Here is a 27,047-nt window from a genome sequence, read left to right as displayed (position 1 = left end):
GCTGAGGCACAGAATGAAAAAGATTGGTGGGTTGAACATGGTGGCTCAGGCCCCTAACCTCAAGACATAGGAGGCTGAGACAAGAGGATGGCCATGCATTCTAGGGCAGCCTGAGCTACAGTAGAAGATCCTGTCTCAAACCAACTAAAGGCTTAACTGATCCATTACAGACGTGTGTGTTAAGTCTTGGTGCCGGAAAGAGAACTCAAGGTCTTGGGCTGCTAAGCTCATGCTCTGGCATGGAGCTAGCCTCTCCCACGTGTGTCCTTACGTTAAAAAAGATTCCATTTGCGAGGGTGGATGAGGAAAAAAAGTCTTTAATCTATTGTGAGGAGGGTTTGTGCACTGTGTGTTCAGATGCTGATTATTGTGCCCAGAGTAGATATCTGGCTGCAGTCCTGGGCATAGTCATTGTCAGGCACCTCCTGTCTCTATGTTGTGTAAAAATCACTATCCATCACTTCTGATAGGTTAATAAAGAGTTAATTAAGCCAATAGCTGGGCAGGAGAGGAAAGAGGCAGGACTTGCAATGCCAATCTCTTGAGAGGGAGATGACATGAGGGATCTGCCATGAGCAGGTCACCAGGGAAGTCACCATGAGGACATGATGGTGCAGGAGTCACCAGGGCAAGCCAGAGATGGCAAGTTATGGGGCACATGGCTGGGAAGGGTTAAATAGATGAGTATCTGCCCAGCTATGTTGCTTAAAGCTTGTTAATAAAAATGAGGTCTCCATGTCATTTATTTGGAAGACAAAAGGGGTAATAGAAATGTCCCCTGAATTACTTTACATTAATCTCTAAATGAAATTTAGTATTTCCTTTAATTATTAATATGGGGGATATTACAGTGTTGTTAGCCATTTCTCTGGCATTGCTATGGAGAGAAACAACAGCTAGTTCTGTATTACTCTACAGTTCACTCTGTATTTCAGAATTCCATTTATCCTTATCACTGTTTTGCAACTTTGATAGATGACCTGTTACTAACTCTTTTTTTTACTGCATTTATAAAGAAACAAAGCGCTGGGTGTGGTAGCACCCAGGAGGCAGAGGCAGGCAAAGCTCTGAGTTTGAGGCCAGCCTGGTCTGCAAAGCAAGTTTACACAGAGGCTACACAGAGAAACCCTGTCTTGGAAAAACTCAAACAAAGTAAAAAAACAAAACAAAACAAAACAATGGTAACTTAAAGTATCACATCACAACTGTAGCTTTACTCTATTTTGGCAGTTCAGTATTTTATGATCTGTTTTTATTTGTGTACTTCTATGAAACCTTCACTGGACTTCAAAGGCCCATGTGCACATGAGACCCTGGCACCAAAATCTGCATAAAGAAAAACACAGGCTTTCATGTGAGAGCACAGCTTATGTTTTGTTAAGAGAAGCCAGGTCACCCCCAGCTGAAAGCCATTTGTAAAATAGGCTATGGGCTTCACTAAATGTGAGCACAGAGAAATGGTGTTGAAGTCACAAATGAGCAAGCCACTAAGTGAACAAGTCACTTCACCTTCCTCAGCCTGTCATGTCAGCTGTGAAATGGGAACAGGGCCAGCATCATAGGACCAGTCAGGACAAGTGAATTAGTGTCCATAAAAACACACTAATGGCTGCATGTGGTAAAACCATCACCTCTCCTCTCCCCTTACATACACGCATGTTCGCATGTCAGGGAATTAACATGAAATGGAATTCAGTCTTTGGACTTTTAGTAGTTTATACTTCAATCTCCAATATGACAGGAAGGTAAAAAAACAGATATAACCTTAGAAAGCCACCCAGACTCAGTGTCTCTGAATTAAACATCCACATTACTGACAGTGAGTTGCCATCACGAATGCCCCAAACACTTGTCACCCCAAACTTAGAAGCAACAACATAAATAAGCTAGCCACAGAGGCGGGACCTGGAGGTGAACATTTGTAAATGTTTCACCTATCTGATTGAGGTGATAATGTAACCAAAATGACTCCCCAACTAGTTCCAATTTGTTTGACAGTAATAAAGGTTTTGATGTTCTAAGTGCATTCTAGGCAAAGAATATAAGATCGAGAATTTGACAGCAGTGCCTCTCTCGTGGGAGACTGTCTTTTTCATGATCCAAACTGGTTATCTCAGTGAGGTGGCGTTAATCGGAGGCTCACCTCAGAAAGCAAAAGGAAAAAAGAATCTACATATCTATTTTATAGGAAGAAACATTTTTAATTGCAAAGACTAGTATAATAAAGAAGAGAAGATTCTAAACCTTCCTCTGAATATACAATAGAGGCTGGGCTAGAGATGTGGCTCAGCAGTTAAGAGCACAGCTGCTCTTTAAAAACCTGGGTTTCATTCATACTTGGAGGTTTACAACTGTCTGTAAATCCAGGGCCAGGGAATCCAGTGCCCTTTTCTAGACCCCAGGGTCATTGCATGAACACGGTGCATAGACACAGATGTAGGTACCGTCATACGCATAAAATAAAATGTTTTTTAAATAAAAAATAAAATAAAATACAGACGTCATTTTGTTCAACTTGAAATTCAAAATTAGTGCAACTGATAACCAACTTGTCTCAAGAGATTAAGGCAGAGCTACACATTCAGTTTTTTCAAGCAAGAAAGGCAAATCAGGGAGTCAATTCTTTCCAAATTTTTGAGAGTACATTCTTGAGAATGTATTCTCAAGAGTATCTGTGCTTCAAATTGCACAATTCCTCCTAGGGGTAAAAGTGTAACAAGTTGCGAAGACACAACTTTTCTCAGTAAGGATCTGGAAACCACATAGCACCTAAATAGGAGACCTTATTTCTGCTTAGCTCTTTGGAACACGTTTGCAACAATACATATAGCTCCCTTTACTCCCCTCTGATAGCAGCCCCCACAGCAACCTCGTGGCTCTCCCAGTAGATTTTGACCACAAACTGCTTGTACCACATAGTGGCAAGGGACAGGGGACCTGATCTGCGATCCCCTCAGCTGTCCGCACACGCCAAACCTGCCACTTCCTGAGACCACACAGTTGCAACATCTGCTATGGGTCTCCGATCCTTTCACAAAGCCCCTTGCCCTCGATCTGTCAGAAGCCCTCTCCTGGGATTCTCTATCCTCGGGAGAGAGACGACTGAAGATGCTCTCAAGTTGAGAAACGAACCTCTCATCCGCTCACAAGTCCCTCTTTGCCCACAATGCACTGGGGTCAGCAGAAAGGCTACCGCAACCCCTAATTTTCACATCAGTTTAGTTCAAAGAGGTGGCCAGACCTGGTGATGATCAACAAGCACCCATCAACAAGTAAGCCTGAGCTGGATGGCAGGCTGGGTGGCCAGAGCTGCATGATCTCTCTGGCCAATCACAGACCAGATGCCAGCAAGGAGAATGAGTGGCTTTCAAGTAGAGCAGGCCTCTGAGACACTTTTTGTGCCTCCTTCCGTCTCTTCTCTCTTCTCCTCTTTCCTCCATCCCCTCTCGGTGCAGGTCCACCATAGCCTGATGGAGAGAGGGGGGGGAGGGGAGGGGAGGGGGGGGAGGGGAGGGGAGGGGAGAGAGAGCAGTTGGTGTTGCAGTAGCTCACAATCCGGTGCTGCCTGGAGGCTAGCGGGCCTGGAGGTGACTGTAAAGGCTAGGGAGCCTCAGATGTATGGAGGTGGAAGAGGGGCATTGGTGGGCCAGACCTGGGCATTGGGTATGCATCCCTTGGGCAGAACCAGGTTGTTTTTAATGAAAGGAGGAATGAGCCATGTACGTTTCTGATTGAACGGAGGGGACAGTATAATGCAATAAAACAGAACAGTGGAAAATCATGAAGCATAACTGTGCCTGCTATCTCCAAGAACCAGCAGGAGCCAAAGTAATAGGGTCTTATTTGAGATGACACGAGCCTTCACACACATGCATACAGCTACATATATGCAACATATGTACACACACACACACACACACACACACGCACACATACACACGGGTGTGCTCGCACCTGTTAAGCAGGTTGAGAGTAGGCAGTGATCAGGGTGGGTCATTATGGGAGGAACGGTCCCTTGTTTGATGATCGTTTATAGCTGGTAAAGGGTCATTTGTGCCGACCTCCATGCTAAGATAGCCCAGACACTATCTCTAAAGTTTCTGGAGAAGACCCACCTTCGCAGGAGGTGTTTTCTCATCCAGATGGTCAATTCTAGGAGAGAAGACAATAGTATGTTTTTGCTTTCTGCTCTAACACTTCCTGCTAGATAGTAATCTTGAGATTTTTTTTTTGACAGTTCTGGAATTCATGACCCCACCCAGGGTGGGAGATACATCTTGCATCCTATTCCTTCAACCAAAAATTATGTAATCAAGTAAATTAAAAGGAATTAAGGAAAGAAAAACGAATACATCGTTAACATTTGAGTTTTGATTAGAATGAATACAGTTTGTTTAGTATGTAGCTATTTTCCTTGCTGCTCTGGCTCTCAGGTCATTGTTTTTCTTAATGCTTATACTAATTATCCATACTTCCTGTGTTTGTCAGCTTCCCATCACTGTGACAACATGTCTCCCGTAAACAATGTCCTGACTGCTTAAGTACACATGCATCACATGACCCTCTCTTAATTAAACTTACATTTCGCTAGCTTTGATGATGGACTTGGATATTGGAGCAGTAGGGGCCAGGCTTCCTTGTTCTTGGTTCTGTGGTAAGCCAACACATCATGGTGGTAGTATATGGCAGTATGTGCCCACTTTGACGTGGCTAGGAGGGAAAGACATGGAAAGAAGAGAGGTCACGGTGCCCATATTCTTCCAAAGGGCAGTGGTCTATAGCTAATTTCCTCCCACCATTAATTAACTATGCCACAGCTGCAACCAAGGCAATAATGCTTACCAAAGCAATATCACTTTCACCAATGTCTACTGTAAGAATGAAAACTCTTGGAGTAGTCTACTTTACCCCCAAGTCTGATCAATAGTCTTTTCTATTTTGTGCTATAATTAGCACACTAGTCTGAGGTTAGGATTTGGAGTATAAATTAGAATCTGATGAGATAAACTCATATAAGATTTAAAAAAAATCTCTTGTACGAAAAGTCCTAGCCTGCACACATCCATTTTTCACTAACGAAAACCCAGTGGATTGATGACGTTATAGTAATTTTGTGTGGGGTTTAGAAGTCAAAAGATACAGCCGAAAGAAGGGAAGCTATGAGCAAATGAACTAGCTATGAAATTTGGATCAGGATTTAGAAATCAGAGAAATCTAAACCCCAAACATTTTACTAATAAGAGCCCTGACAATATTACATAAAGTTAGGCACTAAACACTAAGGTTAGAAGACAGAGAGAACACTACAGACTGGACTCCCTCAGTGTGAAGCCAGGGCTCTTCCTTATACATGGCTCAATGTTTGTCCTTTTTATGTGGTGTGTGAGGAGAGGCAGGACTGTGTGTTAGCATGTTAGCCTTCCTTCCAGGCTCTGCCCAACAGTTACCTAGCAACAGCCAGGTAGGAGCCCGACTTGCTATAAAAAGGACTGTTTGCCCTCTCTTCGTTCTCTCTGACCCTTTTCCTCTCTCTCTAGCCTCTTTCTCCCTCTCTTTCTCCCCCCTCCCTCCAGGTGTTTCTGGCCATCCTCTTCCCTTCCCCTTTCACTGCCCCTCTCTTTCTCTGCCTCTACTCCCTTCTCAACCCCCCTTCCCACGTCTCCAAATAAACTCTATTTTATACTAGACCCTCAGTATGACTGGTACCTTAGGGTACCTGCTAAGGCACCCCCTCCCAACACCCCATTCTGTACTTTACAAAACATATCACTGCCTCCAGACCATGTTTGTACAGTCAAGTGTCAGAGGGCATGTTGCACAAAGTCTTGCTAACAGAGCGAGTGGTAACTGGTCAGTCCAAGGTATCAGCTGGGCTAAAGGTGGCTGTAAACCAGTGATTAAAAATGACAGAGTAAAGAAAAGGAAAGGGGCTATAATTTGAGAGTAGAGTAGGACATAAGAGTCAGATGGCAGGTATGTTAGGAAGAAGAGGGAAACTGGTGTAATCCTATTTCAATAAAATCATTTAAAAATAAATACTTTGAAATGAATTACTAAAGTAAAGGTGGTTTGGATTTCCTGTGTCTTCTTTTGAATGCCTGGGTTTTTATTTGCTTTAAAAAATAAATTAGCATGTGCCACAGTCCACACAAAGTAGAGTACTGCTTGTAGAAGTCAGTTTTCGGGGCTGGGGATTTAGCTCAGTGGTAGAGCGCTTACCTAGGAAGCGCAAGGCCCTGGGTTCGGTCCCCAGCTCCGAAAAAAAGAACCAAAAAAAAAAAAAAAAAAAAAAAAAAGAAGTCAGTTTTCTCCCTCTACCACATCCGAAGTCAAGTGCAGGTCGTCACCACCCTTGGCACCTCTTCTTGTTTGCTGTTTATTTAGAAAACAACCATGACCAAAAGAAACTCCAGGAGAAAAGGGCATGTTTCAGATTACAGTTTACAACAAAGATATTATGAAGGAAAGTCGGGGCAGGAACCTGGAGGCAGAAACTGAGGCTGTGGAAGATCACAGTTTACTGACTTGCTCTTCATGACTTCCTCAGTTTGCTCTTTAATGCAACCCAGGATCATCTGCTCAGGGCAGAGGCAGCCATAGAGGGCGGGACCCTCATGCATCAATCATCAAGAAAGCACCGCCCACAGAGCTGCCAGTCTAGTGGATGCCTTTCCTCAGTCGAGGCTTCCTCTTCTCAGACAAAAACCCTAACCAACACATAGTTTTAATCCAGTGAGCTGTCTCAGCAGCTTTTTTCCTGGTTTTTACAGCCCTATATTCCCATGGGATCTTAGACTCCAAGCTTGCCTGGTTATAAACCATACTCATTTATCTTTCACCTAACAGATATTTTCTCTGTATAAAATACATAAGTATATACTGATTTACATATATGTTTATATATAATGTACAATTTATACATGAATATATTTATATTTATATATTTAAATATCGTGCGTAGTATATACATTTAATATACATTAATATTTAATGTCTATTGTGTAATATATTTATTAAATATATATAAGTATACAAAATATACTTATTTCAGTCATTTTTTTATTTTTTTATTTTTTTTATCTTTATTAACTTGAGTATTTCTTATTTACATTTCAATTGTTATTCCCTTTCCGGGCCAACATTCCCCTAACTCCTCCCCCTCCTCTTCTATATGGGTGTTCCCCTCCTCATCCTCCCCCCATTACTGCCCTCCCCCCAACAATCACGTTCACTGGGGATTCGGTCTTGGCAGGACCCAGGGCTTCCCCTTCCACTGGTGCTCTTACTAGGCTATTCATTGCTACCTATGAGGTTGGAGCCCAGGGTCAGTCTTTGGGTAGTGGCTTAGTCCCTGGAAGCTCTGGTTGCTTGGCATTGTTGTTCATATGGGGTCTCGAGCCCCTTCAAGCTCTTTCAGTCCTTTCTCTGATTCCTTCAACGGGGGTCCCATTCTCAGTTCAGTGGTTTGCTGCTGGCATTCGCCTACGTATTTGCTGTATTCTAGCTGTGTCTCTCAGGAAAGATCTACATCCGGTTCCTGTCAGCCTGCACTTCTTTGCTTCATCCATCTTATCAAATTGGGTAGCTGTATATGTAAGGGCCACATGTGGGGCAGGCTCTGAATGGGTGTTCCTTCTGCCTCTGTTCTAAACTTTGCCTCCCTATTCCCTCCCAAGGGTATCCTCGTTCTCCTTTTAAAGAAGTAGGGAAGCATTCGCATTTTGGTCATCCCTCTTGAGTTTCATGTGTTCTGTGCATCTAGGGCAATTCAAGCATTTGGGCTAATAGCCACTTATCAATGAGTGCATACCATGTGTGTTTTTCTGTGATTGGGTTACCTCACTCAGGATGATATTTTCCAATTCCATCCATTTGCCTATGAATTTCATAAAGTCATTGTTTTTGATAGCTGAGTAATATTCCATTGTGTAGATGTACCACATTTTCTGTATCCATTCCTCTGTTGAAGGGCATCTGGGTTCTTTCCAGCTTCTGGCTATTATAAATAAGGCTGCTATGAACATAGTGGAGCATATGTCTTTGTTATATGTTGGGGCATCTTTTGGGTATATGCCCAAGAGAGGTATAGCTGGGTCCTCAGGTTGTTCAATGTCCAATTTCTGAGGAACCTCCAGACTGATTTCCAGAACGGTTGTACCAGTCTGCAATCCCACCAACAATGGAGGAGTGTTCCTCTTTCTCCACATCCTCACCAACATTTGCTGTCACTTGAGTTTTTGATCTTAGCCATTCTCACTGGCGTGAGGTGAAATCTCAGGGTTGTTTTGATTTGCATTTCCTTTATGACTAAAGATGTTGAACATTTCTTTAGGTGTTTCTCAGCCATTCAGCCTTCCTCAGCTGTGAATTCTTTGTTTAGCTCTGAACCCCATTTTTAATAGGGTTATTTGTCTCCCTGAGGTCTAACTTCTTGAGTTCTTTGTATATTTTGGATATAAGCCCTCTATCTGTTGTAGGATTGGTAAAGATCTTTTCCCAATCTGTTGGTTATCGTTTTTGTCCTAACCACAGTGTCCTTTGCCTTACAGAAACTTTGCAGTTTTATGAGATTCCCATTTGTCGATTCTTGATCTTAGAGCATAAGCCATTGGTGTTTTGTTCAGGAAATTTTCTCCAGTGCCCATGTGTTCGAGATGCTTCCCCACTTTTTCTTCTATTAGTTTGAGTGTGTCTGGTTTGATGTGGAGGTCCTTGATCCACTTGGACTTAAGCTTTGTACAGGGTGATAAGCATGGATCGATCTGCATTCTTCTACATGCTGACCTCCAGTTGAACCAGCACCATTTGCTGAAAATGCTGTCTTTTTTCCATTGGATGGTTTTTGCTCCTTTGTCAAAAATCAAGTGACCATAGGTGTGTGGGTTCATTTCTGGGTCTTCAATTCTATTCCACTGGTCTATCTGTCTGTCTCTGTACCAATACCATGCAGTTTTTAAATCACTATTGCTCTGTAATACTGCTTGAGTTCAGGGATAGTGATTCCCCCAGAAGTCCTTTTATTGTTGAGGATAGTTTTAGCTATCCTGGGTTTTTTGTTATTCCAGATGAATTTGCAAATTGTTCTGTCTAACTCTTTGAAGAATTGGATTGGTATTTTGATGGGGATTGCATTGGATCTGTAGATCGCTTTTGGTAAAATTGCCATTTTTACTATATTAATCCTGCCAATCCATGAGCATGGGAGATTTTTCCATCTTCTGAGGTCTTCTTCAATTTCTTTCTTCAGAAGCTTGAAGTTCTTATTGTACAGATCTTTTACTTGCTTGGTTAAAGTCACACCGAGGTGTTTTATATTATTTGAGACTATTATGAAGGGTGTCATTTCCCTAATTTCTTTCTCGGCTTGTTTCTCTTTTGTGTAGAGGAAGGCTACTGATTTATTTGAGTCAATTTTATACCCAGCCACTTTGCTGAAGTTGTTTATCAGCTTTAGTAGTTCTCTGGTGGAACTTTTGGGATCACTTAAATATACTATCATATCATCTGCAAATAGTGATATTTTGACTTCTTCTTTTCCAATCTGTATCCCCTTGATCTCCTTTTGCTGTCTGATTACTCTGGCTAGAACTTCAAGAACTATATTGAATAAGTAGGGAGAGAGTGAGCAGCCTTGTCTAGTCCCTGATTTTAGTGGGATTGCTTCAGCTTTCTCTCCATTTAGTTTAATGTTAGCTACTGGTTTGCTGTATATGGCATTTATAATGTTAGGTATGGGCCTTGAATTCCTATTCTTTCCAGGACTTTTATCATGAAGGGGTGTTGAATTTTGTCAAATGCTTTCTCAGCATCTAATTAAATGATCATGTGGTTTTGTTCTTTCAGTTTGTTTATATAATGGATCATGTTGATGGTTTTCCATATATTAAACCATCCCTGCATGCCTGGGATGAAGCCTACTTGATCATGGTGGATGATTGTTTTGATGTGCTCTTGGATTAAGTTTGCCAGAATTTTATTAAGTATTTTTGCGTTGATATTCATAAGGGAAATTGGTCTGAAGTTCTTTCTTTGTTGGGTCTTTGTGTGGTTTAGGTATAAGAGTAATTGTGGCTTCATAGAAGGAATTCGTTAGTGCTCCACCTGTTTCAATTTTTTGGAATAGTTTGGATAGTATTGGTATGAGGTCTTCTATGAAGGTCTGATAGAATTCTGCACTAAACCTGTCTGGACCTGGGCTCTTTTTGGTTGGGAGCCCTTTAATGACTGCTTCTATTTCGTTAGGAGTTATGGGGTTGTTTAACTGGTTTATCTGTTCTATTTCAGTCATTTTTAATGAAACCTAGTACCCAATACATTATGTCCTACTATTGTGTGACCACTGGTCAGCCAGCAGCAATATGTCCCTTCTCAGAAGGGTCACAAAGTTGGCTTTTAAGCATAGAGACAAGTACTGGTTCAGGCAGGTTGGGTAACAGATCTCTCAGAAAGAGACAAAACTGTCAGGTGACTCTGTGATTCCCAAGAAGAAATAGAACTACATGCTTTTGGTCAGCTCAAGTAAAGGTCCTGATTCAAAATGTTTGTTTCAGAAAAGTCGAAGTCATTATGGGGTGGGTACTTTTTCCAGTTTACCTTGTGTAAAGAAACTGTCACGTGGACATCCTCCTTGAGATTACTATACATTATTCCGACTCAGCAGTGGTGACTGAGCTCAGTGACATGGTAAGTGGCTGTGCTGAGTCTTCTGAGAACTCATCGCTGTCCATGGCTGCCATGACTTCCCCTCAGAGACAAAAGGCTAGGAGGTGGGGCCGGCCTCCTCGTTGCTTTAGGAGCTCCTGTTCTTCTCAGATTTCCTGTGCCTTTGCTTCCCACTGTGTAAAGAGAATATTTTGTTTCTGTATAGATTTGGCACCTGTCAATAAAAATCTAATGGCCTATGGCTTAGGCAGGAAATAGGAGGTGGGGTCTCTAGGAGGCAGAAAGAATTCTGGGATAGAGCCAGGCTGAAGATTTTCTGGGAAGATGTGAGGACTTCGACATGTGGTACCTGAGCACAGGTAACCAGCCACATGGAAGAATGTAGATTAGAACAAATGGGTTATTTTAAGTTAAAAGCTTGTCAGAGAAGAGCTAAGCTATATGGCCAAGATCTTTGTAAATATGTTTTGAGCCTGAGTCTTATTTCTGGGAACACGGAACCAGCCCTAAATTCTACACCATAGGCTCCAGCTTTCTTATGATTTGTTCCTGTTACAAGTAGTTTTGTACCTTTGCTGTGGGATTGGTGTCCTACCAGTCCCCACCCAGCGTCCCTTGAATCCATGGATAAAAGACACACACACAGTTGTTCATTTTCAACTTGCCTTTTTGGCCCAATTGCTGGGCACTACTATCTCCCACCTGGAAAAGTGTACCCTTATCAAAACCCTTAGCTCTGCACCTCCCACATGCCCTAAACTTCCGTGGTTAGTCCCATCTGGTCCCTGCCAAACATCCCTCACTACCCGTTGCTAGTAGTGGCCACAGGCCCCCACTCCCAGAGACCTCATATGGCTGCTAGGTTCTTCTCCCTCCAAAGCATGGCAAAATTCATCTTCTCCTTCCTTGTGTCCCCTTTTTCCTCCAGGGGCCCAGAAGTTCCACCTGTACCTTGAGCCCAGCAATTGGCCCATGGCTTTCTTTACTGACAGATCAAGAACCAATTGGGGAACAGGACCTTATCATCAGAACCACCCCTACATGTCCCTTTGCCATATCCTTGAGGGAAAGATGCTGGAAGTCTTCCAGTTATGCCCACTCCCCTCCCTGCTCTGCCTTTGTAGGTGCCACCACTGAACAAACGTGCATTTAACTTCACAGAAAACACAAATATCAACATCTGTAACCTCTGTGGATTGCCAGGTGTTCACACTCATTTGCAAGTAGGACAATGAGTTTATTTTGACTTCAAATTCATTACGTTATTCCGAACACTGAATACTACCCAATTATAAACATGCTTGGAAGTTATTTTTGGCAAGAACTTTTAGAAAAGAAAAAGGTACAATAGAAATTACAGGGGAAAGGAGACACCTGTCTCCACTTGTGAAAGATAAAATATAACAGGAATCATTTTCTTGCTGCAAAAATTGTAAAACAAACAGAATAAATAAATGGTTCTTAGAGATTAAATGACAGAAGGCAATCTCTGAGGAAGAGAAGACAAGCAAGCCACATGTGCTGGCTCAATTTATGTCAAAATATTTTGACTCTAAGCCAGCCAGAGCCACTTAGGGAGAGGGACTCTCAGTTGAGAAATGCCTCCATCAGACTGATCTGGAGGCCAGCCTGTAGTGTATTTTCTTAATTAGTGGTTGAAGTGGAATGGCCCTGCACATTGTAGATGGAGACACTTCTGGGATGCTGGTTTTGAGTGTTTTAAGAACCTGAGCTATGAGGAGAAGCCCAATGCTGTTCTGTGGCCTCTGCATCAGCTCCTGCCTGTAGGTCTCTACCCTGACTTCTCCAGATGGTGGACTCATTCATACAGTGTAAGAGGAAATAAACCCCTCTCTTCCAAGCTGCTTTTGGTCACAGTGCTTTGACACAAAAATAGAAACCTAACTAAGACACCACTCAACTGGTTTAGCATCCTTCCAGAAGGCAGCACCTGGATAAGAGGATGGGAAAGAGTTTCTAAAGATTCTTAGTGAGATAAAATAACACTAAAAATGAGAGCAAGAGACCCAGAGAGTTCAGAGTTGGATACTAAAGGGAAAGAACTGTTAAAGAAAAAGTGTTTTGTAGATCTGCAGAGGAACCCACTTACACTGAGTTTTTCCACTGGGGATTAATTAGTGTGAAGGTAAAAGGAAATTCCACAAGGAACCTGGCAGGGAGTAAGGACCAGAACACACACATCCAGATGAAGACACTCATTTATGCATAGGACTCAGGATAAAGTCTTTGTAGCAGTTGAAAAGGTAGGAGTAAGTAGCCAGGGCATAAAGGTTTCTTTATATGTGACTGGGGCCTGGAGAGATGGCTCAGCTGTTAAAAGCATTGGCTGCTCTTTCAGAGGACCAGGGTTCAATTCCCAGTACCCACATGACAGTTCAAAATTGTCTGTAACTCTGGTTCCAGGAGTTTTGACACCCTCAAACAGACATACATACAGGTAAAACACCAATGCATATAAAATAAAAATACAATAAATTAAAAAGGAAAATATCCCTACAACTTTGAAATCAGCCTACACAAAGATCTGCTCAAAGTGATAAAGGGAAGATGAAAAAATTGGAGAGGGGGCTTTAATTGGGCACTGAAGTGGGAGATCAACACAGGAGAGGAAAGGAAGAGGCAAAATAACACCAAGGATGTTTCACAAACCATAGGGAATCATATTACATTTCACTTTATTTATTTTTATAGAGTATATTCAGGGCATTTGGAGGGGGGACCAAGAGGGTTGTAGAGGCAGAGAAAGGCAGAGAGAGAGAGAGAGAGAGAGAGAGAGAGAGAGAGAGAGAGAGAGAGAGGAGAAGAGGAGGAGGAGGAAGAGGAGAAGAAGAAGAAGATGAAGACGAAGACAAAGACGAAGAAGAAGAAGAAGAAGAAGAAGAAGAAGAAGAAGAAGAAGAAGAAGAAGAAGAAGAAGAAGAAGAAGAAGAAGAAGACGAAGAAGAAGAAGAAGTAAAGAATAGAGGAGTAGAGGTTGGCCGTGAGCATGAAGAGAGAGAGGAAGGAAGGGAATGGGGGGAGAGTGGGAGCAAGAAGGTAAGAGCAGGAGCAAGAGCATATTATATTTTAATTACTCAAATTAAATATAATACTTATAAATGTATACACACCTATAACCTACATATACTATGTATAACCTATGTATAGACTATATAATCTCTATACTATACTATATATAACCTATATATAATATATTTGCTCTGCTATATGTATATATATATATATATATATATATATATATATATATATATACTATATACATATAGGTTAAATAAAGTTATGATACTTGGCTTGAAAATGTTTCCCCTTAAAAGCCACAATTAGGAAAGGTCAAACGACTCCCAAAACATAACAGGCTATTGCTGTTGTCCTTGGCTCCCTCCCAGAGGCTGAAAGGAAGTCGCTATTGCTGAAGACACTGTGCACTTCAGACATAAAGCCCCGTGGATCTGACCTGAGGACTCCCTCCCTGAGGACTGGCTTTTGCAGGATTGGCTGGAGCCATTCAAGCTTCCAAAGGAGTAAGTCAACCAGACAGCCTTTAAATTGCTCTGACGTTGCCTTCTATATCATAAATCTTTAAAATACATTCAGGGTCTGATGGAAACGACTATGAGAGAAATTAATGATACCTTCAGAAATGAAACTTCTGGGTAAGATGCCAGACTGGGTGCTCCAAAGGCTAAAGCAACATGCTTGGAGGCGGGAGTGATCTGCTAGCGAAACCTTCACCATGAGTCTCCTCAATAAACCCAAGAGTGAGATGACCCCAGAGGAGCTGCAGAAGCGGGAGGAGGAGGAATTCAACACAGGTCCCCTCTCGGTGCTCACACAGTCGATCAAAAACAACACGCAAGTGCTCATTAACTGTCGAAACAACAAGAAGCTCCTGGGCCGGGTGAAGGCCTTTGACAGGCACTGCAACATGGTGCTGGAAAATGTGAAGGAGATATGGACTGAGGTCCCCAAGAGCGGCAAGGGCAAGAAGAAGTCCAAGCCTGTCAACAAGGACCGCTACATCTCCAAGATGTTCCTGCGCGGGAACTCAGTCATTGTGGTGCTGCGGAACCCGCTCATCGCTGGCAAGTAAAATGGAGGCCAGCCTCAGCCCTCTGAGAGCCTGCTCCCTGCCCAGCCAAGTCCTGCAGAGCCCTGCCGAATGAGCTAGAAATAAAACCCTGTGCTTTTTGTTTTTGTTTTTGTTTTTTTTAAAAAGATGCCAGACTGGCAGGTCCCCAGTGAAGATGAAGAGTCAGAGTTAAAAGGAATAGACAATTCCAAAGGAAGAAAGAGCTTTATGGATTCACAAAGGTAGCAATGGAATAGCTGAAGAGTTCCCAAGAAAATGATGAACTATGCATAGAGAAGAAACAAGCCCAGCTGAAGACAGTTCCAGCCATGTCTTTTGCCAGAATGGGAAAAAGCAGATATTTCACACAAAATTACTCCTGAGTGGTACTGGGATTGAGTCCTCAGTGGTACTGGGATTAAGTCCTCAAGGGTAGGCTTCTCAATAAGACCTCCAAATAAAACAAGAAAAGATATTCAAACAAACAGATTCACAAATCATAACACTTCTGTGAAACATGAGAAAGTAAAATATCATTATCCACCTAGATGGTTATAACTATAACTAAATTCAAAGAGATTGAAACAGGTAAAATACCAGTGACCTGTAAGAGGGTACAAAAAAGTAGACTGATCCAATCCCAGAACTGGGGAGGGAAATCAACAACACAGAGTAAAAAAGTCATAAAACAGCTAAGAAATCAGCAAAATGGCAGAAAACTCATCATTGAAATGGAGATTTTTTGAAGAAAAAAATTGAAGTGAAAATCTCAGTGGTTAGAGGGCATAAGCGCTCACTGGAGAGACCAGAAAGTTAGTCACACAGGGTTGTCTCCTGAGTGGATGAAATGAGGCCTATTTTCCATCCAGAAGGCTAGGAGTGGATGTTGTTATTGACCTGGTTACCTTTATTGTCTGTAGGGCCAGTGCTCACCCAGTCCCCACAGGATGTTTATCCCAGGCTCTCCCTCCCTAGACCTTTGGCTTTGCTTTATAGTCAACACCCTTAAGGGAGCTCTCACATGTACTTTACAGCCTGAGGCCTCAGTGCTAACTGCATGGAGACCTGGATGGTCTAGGATGGAGATCCTAGACCCTCAGGCTATAGTGAGAAGTCCAAAAACCTAAGGAATAAAAGTTTTTAATTCCCCAGGAAGCAGACTTGGCTCCTCAGAGGGAGCCACTGAGCATGCACCTTTAGTCAGTGACAGCTCTGACTTAGGGAGGACAAGCCTGGAGCTGAGTTAGCTCCTGGACACCCTGCTGGAGGACATAACAAGATCAGAACAGAGCAGGTCTCTGAAACCTCAATGTCTCACCAATGGAACTAACACAGCAGCTAATCAAAACTACTAAAGTCACTACTTTGCCCCTACAAATAATATTAGAGGTTACCTAACCCTTCTGGAAAATTCCCCTAGCCCTGCATAAAAAGGGGCCTCTGAGCCCCCTTGAGCCATCACCATTTTGATGAATGGTTGACCCCAGCGTGTTGGTTGTTTCTGCAGAATAAACACTCTTTGCCTTTGTATATTATTTGAGTCTGGGGTCTTCCTTCAGTGAGTCTTGGACCCTAACAATAGAATCCACCTTTCATGGTAGAAATCACATGTACTATGCAACGGAGTTTCTATGTAGCCACACCTTAAGCTTTATTGTGTTCGTGGAACTGGGATACTTATTACAAGGAAACTTTTTTCCAAAATTTTTTTTTTTGTTCTTTTTTTCGGAGCTGGGGACCGAACCCAGGGCCTTGCGCTTCCTAGGCAAGCGCTCTACCACTGAGCTAAATCCCCAACCCCTCCAAAATTTTACTGTACTTAAATATGTCTAAAATAAACTGCCTGGTGTCAGACTCCAGAAGTTTGAACCAGCCCAGCTAACTAAGCCATGCTGTTCTTTCTTTCTTTCTTTCTTTCTTTCTTTCTTTCTTTCTTTCTTTCTTTCTTTCTCTCTCTCTCTCTCTCTCTCTCTCTCTCTCTCTCTTTCTTTCTTTCTTTCACCAGTCACCTTTTACTGGACACCAGTTCTTTGTTGGGGTATGAAGGTTCAGTTAGTTGAGTCTTCCTAGATCGGAGTGGGCCAGGTGGTTTTGCTCGGCCATGCAGTGCCCTCCATAGTGACCCCTCTTCAGTAGTACTTGTGTTGCTGCTCATGTGTAAGTTCCTGGTAAGAAATGCAGTAGCTGAAAACCACGTAGGCTGCCAGTACCATGTTAATCCCTGAGATGCTGCCTTTCCAAACATTGATGTACTTGTCATAGCCACTCCAAAAGGCTCCTGCAATACCACTGGGGGGTGAAATCCCACATCAATACCCAGTTCTCCAAGTTTAACCACCCCCTCAACATTAATGAGTCAAATAAAAAACAGAGAGGAAAGCATCACCAATAGACTCAAATAAAGGGAATAGAATCAAGAATCAAGGCAAAATTGAGGAATACTAATTCAACCATAAGTTAAAAAAATCACATTAAAAAATCTGGGATAAGATCAAGTGCTAACTTTCAAAGTCAGTATGGTACAAGCAGGGACTGAGATTAAAAACTAAAAGACATAAAGAGTAAACAGAATGAAATTATGGCAGAAGGGGAATCTCTAAGGAAATGAATATTGAGTTTCAGACCTGGGACAAGCGGCTGAGGTACTGTTTTACAAACCAAAGCTTACCTGGCCTTCAGGTTCCCCCAGCATCTTTCAGTCCAGACTTGTTTTAAGGTAAGCCTGGCACAATCGCTACCCTGAACTTTCCAGCCCAGGGGCTGGGCTTCCTCTCCCCAGAGGTGCACTGCTCTCTCCAGGCTCATGTGCCGTCCTTCACCTCAGCACACTTCTCCCCTTGTCCTCATCCTCGCCCTCCACTCCCCTATCTCATCTCTGTCTGCATGGCAACTTTCCTTGCCCTGTTTCTTGGGACTAAGAGCTGTCCCCAATAAACCTGTACTTTTTATTTTTAATTCAGCTTGAATTGGCTTATTTTGTCCTTGGAGAAAACCTATTAATGAACATCCAAATAAAAGAAACATTTAGAACCCAATATAGGCACAGCCCCAAAAGAGCCTCTCTATGACACATCATAGTTAAGATATCAGAAATAGCAAGAAAAGAATATTAAAAGCATTCCAGGAAAACCATTGTAAATGTCCATAATTCACTGAAGAATGATATCCCAGACTCAAAATGTATGTAAACACAAGAGAGTTTTATTCTGCAGAAGTCCAGCACGCTGGCTTGAGAGCCAATCAAGTGAGCTCGCAGGTTTGATTTAAAGCACATTGGAATTCCACGGTAGTTGATATTTAATTTACTCTATCTCTAGGCATTCTGAAACCATTATCTGCTTTTTTTTTTAATTAGTAATTGACTTGCCTAGGCTTGCCTGGACTTGCCCAGTTCTTAGGCCTGGTCTCCTTAACTGTCAATTTGAAGTCTGTCATGGAATTGGCCTTGCCTTCTCACCATAGCTCATTTGCAAAGCCAACCACATCAGTTCTCCTACTTTCAGCTCTCCTACTTTTCAGTAAAGCATAAAACAACTTCAAGTCCTGCCAAGTAAGCTTGCTATAGCCAGAGAAGTTGTATATATACATATATATATATATATGTATGTATGTATGTATATATGTGTGTGTGTGTGTGTTCATAAAGACAAAGATGTTTCAACACAAACACAAAGGCAGTTCATGACCATGGAATGGAGTAACTTAGAAGATGCATAAAAGAATACTACACAATTATAACAAAGAAAGATAGTTTGAATCCCGAAAGCACAAGAATGTATTTTATAAGAGGTATAGATGAGCAAAGGAGAATTAGGAATAATATATCATATACAGTACAATAAACCAGAAACCCTCACTACTAATATGGGAAGAACAAAAGATCAAAAATTGGGCCAATCAGAAACGACCAACGAGAATTACAGGAATATGCAAACCTCTCTCAACAATGATTTTCAATACAGAGGGAGTGAATTTACCAAGTGAAGAGACACATTATCTGACCAGACTAAAAGATAAGATCAGGTTGAGCCAGATCTTGCAGGCCTTTGATTTTAACACTTAGGAGACAGAATCAGGTGAGCTTGAGATCACCGTAGGGCCTTCTAGGACTAGGTAAGGAGACCCCATCTTTAAAAACAAACAAACAAACAAACAAACAAACAAATAAACAAACAAACCACCAAAGACTCAACTATGTGCCACCTCCAAGAAACACGCATGTCACACCAGCAAGGATACCCAAGAACTTTAGCGTCAAAGGAAGCCATTTATTAATTGAAAATGTCATGGCAGACAAAACAGGCAGTTATAGTTATTCAGGTATCTAATAGACTTCAAGAAAAAATAAGGTAGGAGACAAAGCCACTACATATTAATAAAGGGATTACTGTATTATGAAGATATACTAATCAAAATTATCTATTCAACAAATGTAAGGCTCTTTTCTAAAATCAGTAACTGGCATATTAGTAAGTGCCATAAACAGACTGAATGGCATGACTCACATCACCCTCTAATCCTGTGATGTATTTGTTTACTAATGGGAGGAAAGGGAAAGATCTTAAAGACCTGTGGAGATGGGCAAAGGAGGGGGTAATGGAAAAATCTGTGAATTGAAAGGCAAAGAGGAAGACTTTGGGCAGAAGATGAGGGTCAGAAGAGGTGGATGGGGAATGAGGGATGCCCTATGGGAGATGGATGGATTAGAACAAACTATAAAGGAATATAAATATGAAAGTGCCCTAATAAAACCCACCACTTTTTACGCTAACTTTAAAAAGCACTTTAAAAAAAGAAGAAAACACGATGTCCAGAATGAACACATATATTAGCGAGATTAATAGCAGATTAATGTTTTTAAAGCAATAGATTAGCTTAAAGGCACAGATGCAGGTTTGTTATGAAACGGAAAGCAATGAAGAGATTATTGATTTCTACTCTGGGTAAGAATGTCAGTAAAACATAAGAAGAAGAAATATGTGGAGAGCCATAGTTTTGAATTTTCATTTAAACATATGTTTATGTTGTAATCGGATATTTAAAGCAAAAATAATAGTACTGCTCTGTGGGAGTAACATAGGTAGGACCAACATAACTTAGGGCAGTCAGAAGGGCATGATGGGAGAACTGAAAGTTTAAATTTATGAGGCTCTTATACTATGTACAATGTGGTATGTATTGTGTGCAGACCAACTGAATAAGCCTAAGCATGTATTGTAAAGATTTATTTTACGTATGTGAGTGCACTGCAGCTGTCTTCAGACACACCAGAAGAGGGCATCGGATCCCATTACAGATGATTGTGAGCCACCATGTGGTTGCTGGGAATTGAACTCAGGACCTCAGGAAGGGCAGTCAGTATTCTCAACCACTGAGCCATCTCTCCAGCCCTATATACATTGTAAATAGCTGAAACATCTATTAACTTCTTTGATTATGTGTTAATGGTGCAAAAATCCTTTAGCTATACAAATCTGAAAATGAAGAAAACCAAAATCATCAGTACAAGTAAGGAAAGGTGGACACCACCACAAACCCTACAGAGGCACAGGTGGGAATCAAGCACCAGCTTAGAGATACTCCTGGAAAGCTGCAGGTTACAACAAACTTTAGTTCACGCTACCCCTGTATGTGAGGGGTGCAGCGAAGAAAATGCCAACGTGACTGCTCCCTGATATGTTACGGTTCTGTTGTAGATATGAGTGAGAGAACAGCCAGCGGCATCTGGAAGAGTCCAGAACACAGAGAGAGAAGTAGATGGAGCATGGCCAGGGCTAAGGAAGAACAGGAGCTGAGAGTGGAGATAGTGAGAGATGACAGCAAGAGATAGAGAATAGGGCCTAGTGAGAGGCCAAGTATAAGAGACAGAGGGCTCAGTGGGGCTAGCGGGTTATAAGGAGTGTGAGCAGCTGGGGAGAGGGAAGCCCCTGAGCTAAAGGAAGTGTAGGGTGAAAGAGGGGATGAGAAGGGCTAGGATGCTGGTGTAGACATTGATGTTTATAATAGGGACTCATGATTCTGAGGGAGTCGAGATGTACCATAGGTGCCATAGGTACCATGTCTCTTACCCAGAGGTAAGGGAAATGTCTCCTTTTGGTAGTGGGAATCAGTTTCACAATTCCTGAAGAAATTGGTAGTCTGAATAGGAATGGCCCCCTCAGACTCATGTGTTTGAATGCTTAGCCCATATGGAATGACACTATTAGGAGGCGTGGCCTTGCTGGAGAAGGTGTGGCCTTGTTGGAGGAAGTGCATCACTGTGAGGGTGGGCCTTGAGGTCTCCTATACTCAAGCTATGCTGAGTGTGGCACAGTCTCTCTGCTGCCTTAGGATCAAGATGTAGAACTCCCAGCTCCTTCTCCAGCACCATGTCTGCCTGTATGCTGCCATCCTTTGCACCACGATGATAATGAACTAAACCTTTGAAACTATAAGCCAGCCCCAGTTAATTTTTTTTAAGAGTTGCCTTGGTCAGGGGGCTGGAGAGATGACCCAGGGGTTAACACTGGTTTTTAGAGGTCCTGAGTTCAATTCCCAGCAAACACACAATAACTCACAACCATCTATAATGGGATCTGAAGCCATCTTTCGGAGTTTCTGAAGAGAGCAACAGTGTACTCAAATACATTAAAAAAAAAAAGTTGGGCTGGAGAGATGGCTCATCAGTTAAGAGCACAGACTGCTCTTCCAGAGGTCCTGAGTTCAATTCCCAGCAATCACATGCTGGCTCACAACCATCTGTAATGGGATCTGATACCTTCTTCTGGTGTGTCGGAAGACAGCTATAGTGTACTCACATGTATAAAGAACTCTTTTAAAAAATGTTGCCTTGGTCTTTGTGTCTCTTCACAGCAATGGAAACCCTAACAAAGACAGAAGTTGGTACCAGGAGTGGGGTATTGCTGTAATAGGCCTGACCATAAAACATATGGATTTTGGGATTTGGATTAGGAACACAGAATAATGCTTTAACCAAGGCTTAATAGGCCACATTAGTCAGAACATGGAGGACAATGATACTGAGTGTGATTTGAACTGTGGAGGCCTGGTTCAAAAGTTTTCAGGGTAGAAGAATTTTAGTATGTTTGTTTTCAGATTATTCATGTGCTATTTGATAAAGAATGTGGGTGCTTTTTGCCTTTGGCTAAATAAATCTGCCTGAGGCTAAATTGAAGAGTTTTAGATTAGTTTCATTTGCAGAGGAGATTTAAAAATAGTATACAGTGTGTCCTGTAGTTACTAGTTGTTATGCTTATAAAGATTGATAATGAAAAGAAGCAAACTGAGCAAGGAAAGTTACAAAATGTACAATTTGAGAAGAAAGAGAATATCAGGTAAAATGGATCTAAATCTAGTGTTCAAGGAGATAAACAGACTAAAGAAAAGCCATGTGTTAAATGGAATAAAGGGAGTAGTGACCTCAGGGCAAGACCACCCAGCTAAACTTCTAACTTGGGAAAGGAATTAAAGAAAAGATTAGGTCCAAGTGTGGTGATACATGACTTTAATCCTAGCACTTGGGAGAGAGAGGCATGCAGATCTCTGAGTTTAAGGTCAGGAGGTCTACAGATCAAGTTCCAGGACAGCCAAGCATAGGGAGTGAAGGAAACCATCAAAAAAATAAGAAGCTGGTAAAGATGTAATTGAGCAAGGGGGCCATGATCTAGCCCCAGCAAACTGTAGAACTTGGCAGCTTCCACCATACAGCCTTTTGCTGTACAGTAAAGGATAGAAAAAAGGGGTTATCTCTCTTCTCTATTAAGAAAAGCCACTGAGGCCAGACATGGTGGGGGTGTCCCTATACTGAGGCCTAGAGAAGCCATTGTGTGAAGACGTGAAGGTCTTGAAAATCCCAAGATGCTAGAGATGTGAGAGCTCTAGATTCCTGCTGAGGAAAGCTGCTAACAGGGAGTGGCCCGAACCCAAGTGTCAACAAAGTCAACAGATGGAAGGGGTCAGAGATCTGAAGAACATTTTGACATCAGACATGGAGATACAGAGTTTGGAGTTTGCACAGCTGGTTTCCTGTCTTGTCTTGGTCCAGTTTTTCCTTACTATGCTTCCTTTCCTCTGTTTCTGACTGATAATGTATATTCTGTGCCATTATATGATGGATGGATGTGATCTGCCTTTGCATTTTGATTTTACAAGATATTACAGTTAAGAGATTGCATGAACCTGAGAAAATCCTTTGACCTTTCAAACACTGTTGAGTCTGTGATAGACTATGGGAACTTCTGATGTTGCACTAAATCAATTTTGTGTTATGTTATGGCTAAAAGCCTATGGGGGCAGGGAAAGAAATGGGTTGGGGGTTTAAATAGATATGACCCCTATAGACTCATGTGTTTGAACGCTTGGTCCGTACGGAATGGTACTATTAGGCGGTATGGTCTTGTTGAAGTAGGTGTGGGTTTGTTGGAAGAAGTGCATCACCGTGGGGGTGGGCTTTGAGGTCTCCTATACTCAAGCTATGCTGCGTATGACGTAGTCTCTCTGCTGTTTTCAGATCAAGATATAGAACTCTTAGCTCCTTCTCCAGCACCATGTCTGCCTGGATGCTTCCTGCCACGATGATAATGGACTGAACCTCTGAAACTGCAAGGAAGCCCCAGTTAAATGTTTTCTTTGTAAGAGTTGCCTTGGTCATGGTGTCTCTTCACAGTAATGGAAACTTAGCTATGACAGCTGGCTTTTATTTTTTTTTTTTTCATTTTCTTTTTTTTTCCGGAGCTGGGGACCGAACCCAGGGCCTTGCGCTTGCTAGGCAAACGCTCTACCACTGAACTAAATCCCCAACCCCCGACAGCTGACTTTTATCTCACTGCCAAAATCCTGTAGTTCAGTATAGATTCATTTCTGGATAGCTGGGCTGCCTGGGATACTAGCAGCTCCCACAAAAATCACTGGCATCACAAATAAAGACAACACTGAGAATGCAGTGTGGCAAGCCAATCTGGAAAAATAGTGCGTGTGTGTGTGTGTGTGTGTGTGTGTGTGTGTGCGTGTGTGTAATATTTCAATTGCATTGTAACATATGTTACGATTTCAACAGTCTTACATTCATGTATTTACCCAAGAGAAATAAAAATATTACTGTACCACTCAACAAATATGTCTACAGAAGTGTTACAGCACCTTTAATTAGACTGGTCCCAAATTGAAACCAAATGGACTTCAGATGATGAATAGAACACACTGAGATACATGTGCACAATGTAACAAAATCTTCATTTCAAGAAATGAGTAGATGAAATACTATAAACACAATGTTAAGCTACACAGGCAGGTGGCAGAGTCCACTGTAATAAACTGGTGCCTGGTGGAGAGGTGGGAAAGAGAAAACTAGAGAAGTGTGTGTGCTGTGGAGAGAGGCCAGCGCACCTTCCCAACCTCACGCCTGCCTTTTTATAACCCATTGAGTCCTAAAATACTGCTCCTGTACATAAGGGTGGGGAGCTATCCACTGCAGGAAATTCAACCTACCAGGGAACCACACCCCTAAAGAACACAGATTCTGCCCCCCTAGCAGCTGTCACTCGCCAATAGCTCTTCAGCTAAGGGTTGGGGCTCATACGTCCCCCGCCCCCATTCATTTTAGGCTGTTAATTGTTTTGACCTTGTGTAAGTCTGGTACAGGCAACTAAAACAATGTGGCTTCCTCATGCTGTGGTTCTGTCATGTCCAGAAGATATTCTTTTGCTCCACCTCTCCCTGGCCTCTAGCTTGTAATCTTTCTTTCAGCCTCTTCTTCCTGAGTTCTGGGTCTTGGAAGAAAGAGGGGTTATATAGGTGTCCCAGTTATTGCAGAAAACTCACATTCTTTTTTTTAATTATTTATTTATTTTTATTTCATGTGCACTGGTGTTTTGTCCGCATGTATGTCTGAGTGTGAGGGTGTCAAATCTTGGAGTTACAGACAGTTGGGAGCTGTCATGTGATTTCTGGGATTTGAACTCAGGATCTCTGGAAGAATAGTCAGTGCTCTTAACCCGTGAGCCATCTCTTTTGATGAAAACTCACATTCTTAAAAAAACCCAGTAAGGTATATTAATAAAGGAAATTGGGACTGGAGAGATGGCTCAGCAGTTAAGAGCACTGTCTGTTCTTCCAGGGGTCCTGAGTTCAATTCTCAGCAACCACATGGTGGTTCACAGCCATCTATACTGGGATCTGGTGCCCTCTTCTGGTGTGCAGATGTACATGCAGATAGAGCACGCGAGCGCGCACTCGAGTATATGTGTGTGTGTGTGTGTGTGTGTGTGTGTGTGTGTGTATGTGGAAAATAGATAAATAAATAAATATTTTTAAAAAGAAAAATCTTTATTCTTTGAGGTCTTCTCTTATAACTAGAAGGCATAACACAGCGAACAATCACAGTGTGGGGTGGGGATGGGGTGCAACAGCTCAGACAGAAAAGAAGATGCATAAAGATATAAAAAAAAAAAAAAAAAAGAAAAGAAGATGCACCGGGAAGCCAGAAATTCCAGGCATTCATCCCTACATTTCTTTGTTTCTTCATTAAAACCTCTACTTCACTGCAGGCCTGTAAGAGGTCACAACTAGAACAAAGAGGCAGCAATGGGGGAAGGAGGAGAGGAAGCAAAGAAGAACCAAGGGAGGAAGGGGAGAGAGAAAGAAGGGAGGAGGTAAGGAAAGAAGAGGAATGAAGATCAGTAGCTGCCAAAAGATGCCTGCTTCCTCTACCCAACGGGGTAGGAAGCCTGTGGCCTCAAACAGAAAACTTTCTGGTAAAATCTAATATATTCTCATGGGGGAAAAGTCATTGGAGAAAACTGTCTCTAGAAGTTTCGGTGACTAAGAAGCGGGCCTCTCATCCTAACCCATGAAGTACAAGAATTCAAAATCTAGTGCTGGTGGCACGGGCAGGGGTAAATGCGGATTTGATGGGGAACAGAACAAGTAGAGTGAATAAATGTATTGTGAGGGTAGAGCTAAAGAGATGGCTTGGTGGTTAAGAGTGTTTGCTGCTCTTGCAGAGGCCGGAGTTTTAGCTCCCATCACTCCTGGCCAGGTTGCTCGTAAGTGCCTGGAATTCTAGCTCCAGGGAATCTGACACCATCTTCTGTTCTCCACAACTCACATATTTGTGTAAATATATTTACCCACATATAAATGAAAGTTAAATGAATTTTTAAAAAATATTTATTTGTTTATGTTAAGTATATGAGTGCCCTGTCTTCAGACACACCAGAAGAGGGCATCAGATCCCATTACAGATGGTTGTGAGCCACCATGTGGTTGCTGGGACTTGAACTCAGGACCTCTGGAAGAGCAGTCAGTGCTCTTAACTTCTGAGCCATCTCTCCAACCCCTAAAATAATTATTAAAGGGAAGGGGGGGTGTTAGATGGATTTATTTATGGTCCAAGTAGTCCAGCAACGACTACTCAGACTAGAGAGGCTGAGACTTGGTGATTACTCACCCCGCAATGCCAAATACCTTGGCGGCTCTACTCTGGAACGGAAGGCCTGGAGGATTTCCGGGTCCAAATCAGAAGACTAAAGCAGCTGGGCTCAGAAGTCAGCAGTCGGTAACAACAGTGAAGGTAGCTGCATCGGTGGTGGCAGCAGCCAGAGAGAGGAACTCCGAAGCAAGCATTGCAGAAAGCAAAAGCGCTACCCTCGGGTCTCCTTATATCTGGTCGCCGCTGGGAGGTACACCAAGTTAGACTTCCACTTCCCGCCCTAGTAACCCCATTAAGAAAAACCCCAAAGCCTGCCCTCCCTGACTCTCCCTCTCCATTTTTATCTCTCTCTCCCCACGTGTGTGTCTGTGTGCATATGCCACAGGCGCTCAAGGAGACAAAGAGTTGAATATCCTGGAGCTGAGTCACAGGCAGCGGTGACTATGACATTTGTGCTGGAAACTCAGCTGGGGTCCTTTAGAAGAGCAGCAAGGGCTCTCACTGAGCCATCTCTCCAGCCCTGAGGCTTGTCCTCTAGTTCTTTCCAGATCCAAGAAAGCTGAAAACTAAGATTAAGCTTTACTGTGGTTGAGGCAAAGTTACTGCTCCTCTTCTTTCCGTCTCTCAGCTGATGGAAGCTGCCCGTGCCCCAGGCTGATCATTACAGAGAGGTCCGGAGGATCTATTATGGCGCTCAGCTCCAGTTAGGAACACCTGTTGGCTCTACCGGTGCTGAAGCGGTTTTGGCAGAATCTGTGGGAAGCTGAAAACATTCACCACCCAAGAAGCTCTTGTGCTTTCTGCTACTTGACAGGAGATGTTGGTTAAAAACAAAAAAGATTAAGCAGCATCCAGGGCCTCACAATT

General features: G+C 42.4%; 1 protein-coding gene and 1 pseudogene across 1 annotated transcript in view; one reads left to right on the top strand and one right to left on the bottom strand.

Annotated features, from left to right (window-relative positions):
• Positions 1-26,539, bottom strand: part of P4ha1 (prolyl 4-hydroxylase subunit alpha 1) — a 111,090-nt gene extending 84,551 nt beyond the window's left edge. The window contains exon 1 of the mRNA XM_063279494.1: positions 26,199-26,539. The gene's annotated coding sequence lies outside the window, so the exon portion shown is untranslated. The remainder of the gene's footprint in view (positions 1-26,198) is intronic.
• Positions 14,354-14,878, top strand: Snrpd2l (small nuclear ribonucleoprotein D2-like; annotated as a pseudogene).
• Positions 26,540-27,047: the final 508 nt, after the last annotated feature.

This window comes from Rattus norvegicus, chromosome 20 (assembly GCF_036323735.1).
Source record: "Rattus norvegicus strain BN/NHsdMcwi chromosome 20, GRCr8, whole genome shotgun sequence".
Lineage (NCBI taxonomy): Eukaryota > Metazoa > Chordata > Mammalia > Rodentia > Muridae > Rattus > Rattus norvegicus.
This window is presented reverse-complemented; position numbering and strand designations above follow the sequence as displayed.